The following is an 8,485-nucleotide window of genomic DNA, read 5'->3' on the forward strand; positions in this document are numbered from 1 at the left end:
GAACTGAAGGACCCGGGAGGAGGAGCACGGTGAATGAGGCCTGTGGTGCCAGGGGAGACGGATAGGCTTGGAGTCAACGGAGAATGAAAGAGAAGGAAGTGTAGATCGGGACTAGAGACAGTTTTTGCAAGGAATTTTTCTATCGTGTGTAGAGAAAAGGGGCTATATCTGGGGAGAGGTGTGCAGCAGGATGGGTTTGTTTTATGGCATTTTCGTATGCTGATGGGATTGTCCCAATAGAGAAGAAAAAATAGGTAATTCACTTGAGTAGACTAGAGGGGAGCGCAAGTGGAGGAGGTGACCTCAGGAATAATAACAGCTTATCTATCTACAGAAGGCAAAGTGTAAGTAAATGGGAGGATTGCTCATGGGAAGATGTAGAACTGTTTTGAGCAAAGTCACCAAAGAAGAGAATGAGCAGGGGAAAGAAGCTTGAGGAGAGAGGGTACCATGTGAAATCATCTAGGACAGGGGTCCTCAAACTTTTTAAACAGGGGGCCAGTTTACTGTCCCTCAGACCGTTGAAGGGCCAGACTATAGTTTAAAAAAAACTATGAACAAATTCCTATGCACACTGCACATATCTTATTTTGAAGTAAAAAAACAAAACGGGAACAAATTGAGGACCCCTGATCTAAGATAACAATGCTAGCTTTAAATAGTACTTTGTGACACATACTATTTTAGGTGCCTTCCGTTTATTAATTCATTTAATTCTCACAATGCTGACAAGTAAATACAGTATCCCCATTTTGCTGAGGTATAGTTACTTAGTCCATTTGGGTTGCTATAACAAATTACCATAGACTGGAAGGCTTATAAACAGAAATTTATCACAGTTCTGGAGACTGGGACATCCAAAATCAAGGTGCTGACAGATTCAGTGTCTGTTAAGAGCCCTTTCTGGTTCATAAATGAGTCTCATTTTGCTATAACCTCAAATGGCAGAAGGGCCAAGGCAGCTCTCTGGTGTCTCTTATTTATTTTTTGTTTTGTTTTTTCAAATTGTATTGAGATATAATTGACCCATTGAGGTCTCTTTATAATCCCATTTATGAGGGTTATGACCCAATCACTTCCCAGTGGCCTTGCCCTCTAATACCATCATATGACCCTTGCCAGTGTGACTCGGTTGGTTGAAGTATTGTCCAGTGCACCAAAAGGTTTGATTCTGGTCAGGGCACACCAAGGTACATATCTATCAATGTTTCTCTCTCTCTCCTCCCTCCCTCCTCCCCTTTCTCTAAAAGAAAAAATTGATAATCATGTCCTTGAGTGAGGATTAAAAAAACAAACCATCATATAGGGATTAGGTTCTAACATATATTTTCCCTTCTAATCTAGGAATGTGAAAAGATAGATTGACAAAGGAATGTGGGATCGTGGAACAGTTCTGAGGGCCAATTTGAAACTAGCTATGAAGTTACATAAGTCAACATGGTTTTTATCTTCTTCAGCTTCATTCAGTGTAGTGACTGGGTAGATGGAGAGTTGGATTTTAACAGGGTTTGGGGTAGGATCTAGTCAGGTGTTTGGGATAACACTCTAGCCATCTGAGCCACACAGGCCAGGGCAAGACTGAAGTATTCTTATTATAACTTGCATGTTCATGGCTTACTAGAAGTATAGGGAAACCAGTAGACACCTTGTCACAGAAGAATGCTGTTTGTAGTTCTTGAAATGTTGAGGGAGGGGCAGGAAGGAGAACAAGTTTCCCTCTTTCCTAGTATTTCCTTCCAAGTAGGAGGATTTAAATTAGTGTAACTCCTTATTTCAAGCCAGGTGAGGAGGGGTGACATCTGTGATAAATGGAGGAAGAATAATCTAGGCATGTTCATTCAGCTCTTCTTTATTTTCTTGTGTGGACCCAGCTTGCCTGCTGGGGTCCGACCCCAGCAGGTCCAGGGGTCCCCAAAGGTGTGGACGGAGTCGGTGAAGAAGGAAAGACTCAGAGGCAGCGTTCAGTTGATCAGCATAGTTGGGTTCTCTAGCCAGTATCTACAACCAAGTTCTGTGTCCATGTTCTCTGGCTAGGTTCTCCAGCCAGGTTCTCCAGGTTCTCCAGCCAGGTTCTGGAGCCAGGTTCTGTAGCCGGGTTCTTCAGCCAGGTTCTGTCTAGGTTCTCCAGCCAAGTTCTGGAGCCAGGTTCTGTCCAGGATCTTTTGCCATGTTCTGTCTCTAGGTTCGGTGTCTAGGTTCTTCAGCCAGGTTCTCTTGCTAGGTTCTGTGTCTAGGTTCTGTTTTATTCCCTCCCTAACTTCAGGGGAAAATCCCTACCTGGGGAAACAACCTTTCTCGGAGAGGTGACCTTGGTTAAAACACATAGTGCCAAGAAGGTGAGCAAACATATTAAGAACAGTATGCCATATATGCCAGGTCCCTTGAAACAGCAAGGATGGACCGGCTCCTGGCACTTGCCCACTGAGTGCGTTTCTCCTGGTTCTCTTGGGGCAACTTCTCTTCCCTATGGAGGGTCCAGTGCCGCCAGGATAGTCTGCCATGTCTGTCTTCCGGGGAAAGGGGTTCAGTTACAATCCATCTTGCTCCTGTGCTGAACTTTGCCCTCCATTCTGGCCTTCCGCAGTAATGAAGGTGGTATTTGCTTCTCCACTTACCTTATTTATGTTGGTTTAGCACTCAGGTAGGGTAGTAGGTATTATTATTTGATTTCTCTCAGAGCCTACCCCTGTCAACTAAGAAGAAGGATTGATATTTTGAAATTAGATCAGTTGATGGGGAGATTTAGGCTAAAGGTGATGCCTTCACACTGTATAGGGGAGAAGCTAGCTTTTTGGAAGTTTTAACAACGTTGACAACTGATAATGGAGCATTTAGAATAGTTGGAAACAATTGCTTGTGCTGTAGCTGTAAAATTGGAGGCATTAGTTGCTATGGAAGTGTGACAGGAAGTTAAAATAACAGCTTTAAGTGAGGAAGAAGAAGCAGTAAGGGTAAGACCGATGATTACATGCTCTGTATAACTACTAGTGATGAATATTGAGTGCTTCATTTTACCTGATTAAATTATTAAACATAAGTTTTCCTCTATCCAAAACGAATTAGATCTCTTATTTTCTCATTCTAGCTACTTTTTGGTACAGTGGTTATTCTCATATCTATTCCCTGGTGGAACAAAAGAAATACGTATGTAGTGCCATATAATCTTACTAATATTCAGGCTTCATCATTAAAATTCTTGTTATTATAATTAAATTTCTGTGTAGGATCTAGAGGGGCTTGACAATGTTGTTCTTCGATATCCTTTGTGAAGTTCCGGGGAGTTATCATTTTAATATGCATATTAAATTATTCCTCAGGTCTTCTCTAACTTGGCTGAGAACCAAACAAAATAACATAGGCTTCTATTTCAGTAGGGAACTTTGAGTTATAAGAAATGAAAGATAATTTTTCTCACTAGGAAAAGAAAGATACTGTTACTCACTTCCTGGAATATTACATTTTAGAATCTCATTCCCTGGAGAGGTTTAAGAATCTGGTAGACAGGCCAGATCTGTTCTGTCAGTGAGTTCAGTTTGGACTAATTGATCTATGGTGATGAGGAATGGCTGCAGGTCACTCTTTTAGCCTTTGCATTCCTCAGTAAAATGAAGATTCACCGGGATTGTTTCTAGACTAGAGGCCTGGTGCACAAATTTGTGCACATTGAAAGGAAGTGAATTAAAAGAAATATTTTAGAGGCCGGGGAGGGACTGCAGAAGATTGGCCCACAGGGGAGGGACTGGGGGAGGTTGGCTCCAGGGCGTGTCTGGCCCACCTTGACCAGTCCTGATTGGCCAGACCCCAGCAGCAAGCTAACCTACCTGTTGGAGCATGTATCCCAGGGGTCCTCAAGCTACAGCCTGCGGGCCACATCCAAATACAAATATTGTTTTTGTTCCCGTTTTGTTTTTTTACTTCAAAATAAGATATGTGCAGTGTGCATAGGAATTTGTTCATAGTTTTTTTTTAAACTATAGTCTGGCCCTCCAATGGTCTGAGGGACAGTGAACTGGACCCCTGTTTAAAAAGTTTGAGGACCCCTGATCTATCCCCTGGTGGTCAGTACCCATCAATCATAGTGACTGGTTGAACAGTTGAACGGTTGGAGGGACAATTAGCATATTAGGCCATCCTATCTAATAAAAGAGAAACATGGTAATTGGCATATGACCGCTATCCTTCCCATTGGCTAATCAGGGAGATATGCAAATTAACTGCCAGCCAAGATGGCGGCCAGCAGCCAGGCAGCTTGAAACTAACATGAGGCTTGCTTGCTTCAGTGACGGAGGACTCCACCATTCCCCGCCTGCCGCTGCAGGCCTCTGAGCTGCAAGCAACTATGTAACAAACATAGAAGCTAAACAAAACCCCAGAAACCTGCCGGGCTTCAGCCAGCAGGATCGCAACATTGTAAGCAAAGGCCAGAAACCTACTTTCAGCAGTGGAGGCCTAAGAGCTGGAGCCAAGCCTCAAAGCTAAAGCTGGCCCAGAATAAAAAAAGAAAAAAAGGAGCAGTGGGAGCTTCAGTCACCCCCAGCCTGAAAACAGCCATCATCCCCTGACCCAGGCTGGCCAGGCACCCCAGTGGGGACCCCCACCCTGAAGGAGGTGTGACCAGCCTGCAAACACACATCAGCCTCTCACCTAGGCTGGCTAGGCCCCCCAAGGGGCCCCCTCCCCTGATCCAGGACACCCTTCAGGGCAAACCAGCCGGCACCCACCCATGCACCAGGCCTCTACCCTATATAGGAAAAGGGTAATATGCCTCCCAGCACCGGGATTAGCGGCGCCGCTGAGGCCTCCCGGCATCAGCGTGACAGGGGGCAGCGCCCAAACTCCTGATCGCCCTGCGGCTCTGTGTGTTACAGGGTGCGGGGCCCCAACCCCCCGCCCCCGCCACGGGCCCTGCTCTGTGCATGACAGGGGGCGGCCCCCCAGCGCCCCAATCGGCCCTGCTCTGAGCCCGACCAGGGGCTGCACCTAGGGATTGGGCCTGCCCTCTGCCACCCGGGAGCAGGCCTAAGCCAGCAGGTCGTTATCTCCTGAGGTGTCCCAGACTGCGAGAGGGCACAGGCCAGGCTGAGGGACCCCTCTTCCCCCCAGTGCACAAATTTTTGTGCACCGGGCCTCTAGTATATATATAATTTAAATGTAATAATATGTAAATTATAATATATAAATTTAAAAACTATAAAAGTAAATGAAAATTTTTGAGTGTTTTATACTACAAGAGAGAAAAAGGAGGAGTGAGGAAATAGAATAAGAGAGGAAGAAAAGAAATGAGGTGTTCTGGACAGGAATAATTTTTCCACAGATTTAAACCATTATCTTTTTATCTTGTTCCTAGCAGTCCTTACTGATTATGAAAATAACCCAAATGAATGAATCTGTAACCATTTTATAGATAACATTTTTAATACTACAAATGATATGTTCATGTGCCGATTTTAAAATTTACTTAGGTTTTAAGTTAAACTTTCCAAATTTAATTATTTAGCAAACATCTTGGATTTTTACTAAGTAGTTGGACACATTGCTCTCTTTGAAATTAAGTGTGCTAATTAATTTTTGTCCAAAGAATTCATATTGCTCTTCTTATAAATGATGGTTTAAAGTATAGGGCAACATCAGATAGCATATATTCTCAATACAAGTTTTGTTTTAGTGAATTTTAACTCTGATTCCTGTCTGTTGAGGTGGGAATCCTGCAGGTACTTGGTGAGAGCATTTTTGAGCGTGGTGGAGGCCTCTTTCTCCCTAGGACCCAGTTCTGTTAGGTTCTCCCTGTCCCACAAACCTCCCTTCCAGTCCATGCCTCTATTATTACACTAAATTTGTTATCTAGAAATCCCTTTCAATAAGGTCCTTTTGTACTACAAGTGAAAGAACTTCCTTCAAGCTGTGTTAAGAACAAAAGCCAAATTATTGGAAGGGCACTATAGTAGCTCATAGATCCCAGTACCAAGGGATGCATACTGACCTCATGAGGTGAAGGTCACTGGTTTGCTAGGTGCAACATCCTAAAGGTGTTCAACCAGCAATTATGTGTTCACATTTCTACACATCACTGGGCTGAGAGCTTCCTGGAGGCTAGGACTGGGTCTTTTTTTACCTTGTGTTCCTGACATCTAGCACATGACAATGAATGCTTGTTTAATGGACAAATTTATGAAAGAATGGGCTTCCTTTCCCAGTTTAGCTTGAGAGCCAGGAATGTAAATACTAGTATGTGCCACTAATTTGATACATTACCCATGTTCCAAGAAGTCAAAAAGGAATCTAAAGTAAGAAACATTAATATTTAAATCAAAAGCACTTATAAGTATTTCATTTACTACCTTGGTTCTAATCAACTCTGCAGTTGATTTGATGAAAATTGGTAGAAATCATGGCAACAGTTAGGCTGTGAACTTGATAAAGAATCTGGAGAAGGAGAAGGAGAAGGAGGAAAGGAGACAAGGAGAAGAAGAAAAGAAGAAAAGAAAAAGAGTCTGCATTAGTCTGAATTCTCCAGAGAAAAAGAAAGAATAGGAGATACATATTTATTTATATATCCATTCATTCATCCATTCATCTACCCATCCATCCATCCATTTGTTCATTATAGGAATTGGCTCATACAATTATACTGGTAGAGGCTGAGAAGTCCCAAGATCTGCAGTCAGCAAGCTGAGACTCAGGAGAGCTGAGGGTGTGGTTCCAGTCCTAGTTTGAGTTTGAAGGCAGGAGAAGACTGATGTCCCTGCTCCAGGACAGGTAAAGAGAGTAAAGTCTCCCTTACTCCATCTTTTTGTCCTGTTCAGACTTCCAGTGGATTGAATGAGACCCACTCACTTTGGGGAGGGCAATCTGATTCACCACTTAGTCTGATGCAAATATTAATCTCATTGAGAAACATCCAGAAACACTCCCAGATCATGTTTAACCAAATATATGGGCAACTCCTGGCCCAGTCAACTTAATACATAAAATTAACCTTCATAGAGTCATACCCCCCAACAAGGAACAAGAAGTACACATATACTGTGGTAGTTTGCTAATGAACTGATGTAACTTGGGTTTTGTCCTTTTGCATTTTCAAACTACTGAATTTTTAAAAAATATATTCTTACTGATTTCAGACAGAAAGGGAGAGGGAGAGAGAGATAGAAACATCATTGATGAAAGAGGATCATTGATCGGCTGCCTCCTGCACTCCCCCTACTGGGGATCGAGCCCACCACCAGGCATGTACCCTTGACCAGAATCGAACCCCAACTCTTCAGTCCGCAGGCTGAGGCTCTATTGGCTGAGCCAAACCAGAGAGGGCCAAACTACTGGATTTGATGGAATTCTTGAGTTAGTTGATTTTTCTAGTTACAGTTGCCTAAATATTTAGGCCCTGGGAGTCATAACCATGAGGCGTGAAGTGGTAATTAATTATGTGACATTATTTGGTACTTTTTATTGAGCATCAACTTAGCTTCTAGGTTTATTTCAGTTACTTAGACACAATCCCTGCCCTCAAGGAGCCAGGCCTTCTGGTGAGAAAATGCACTGTAAATAAGCAACAGGAAAATAAATGTCTCAGTACAACTAGTGATACATATTATGGTGAGAGTGAAGAGAATGCAGGGAAAGTTAGAGCAGAGCCACTGATGTGCAAAATAGCTTGGCATGGGGAGGGTGTTGAAAAGCTGAGTGCCAGCCAGTGCTGGAGCATGGCTGGCATAAAATGAGGCGAGAGAGACCAGCGAGGGCCATGTTGTGCAGGGTTTTGTAGAAGGGGGATGGATTCGGATTTTGAATCAGTGTGTAAAGACCTTTATAATTAATTTGAACAATTGACGGATATGATTTTTCAGTCAGAGAGTAATTGGATGAATAAAGACGGGTGGTCTGGCAAATGCTAAATGCTCCTTAAGGCAACTATTTCCCCCATGAGAACATAATTTAATATGATTATGGGAAGATAGATTTTTATATTCAAACTTCCTGGTAACATTTCATTTAGCAATATATGGGAAATCAGAAAAGGAAGCAAACCCAAGGTATTTTCGGTTGGAAAGAAGGCAGCATGCATGTATAACTTCCTGTTCTCTTACGGAGATCATTGAGGGGATATTTTACTAGTACATGTGCTTGTGCGTTTTCTGTGTATCTTGTGAGTGAGTCACTAACTGCTCCTTGTTCTGGAATATCTTTAGGATGTTTGTAGAGTGAACAGTTGAAAGGTAGAAATGGTATCTTCTTTGGTAGCAGACAGCAGATTTGCTTATAGCCTTGGAAACTCAGGGTTTTTCTCTCCTGAAATGAAACCCACTGCTCAGCATCTGAGCAGGCAGGTACCATGCCAGGCAGGTGATACCCTAGTGCTTTACAGCCTGCAAGCTATCATATTAGCATTTTTTGTTTCTGCTTTTTTCCTCCAAAGTCACAAGATGAGCTATTCTCAATCACATCTTAACTGTGACTTCTATTCTAAAACACGTGTGAAACCTAGTAG

Source organism: Myotis davidii, unplaced genomic scaffold (assembly GCF_000327345.1).
Source record: "Myotis davidii unplaced genomic scaffold, ASM32734v1 scaffold44, whole genome shotgun sequence".
In the NCBI taxonomy this organism is placed as follows: Eukaryota; Metazoa; Chordata; class Mammalia; order Chiroptera; family Vespertilionidae; genus Myotis; species Myotis davidii.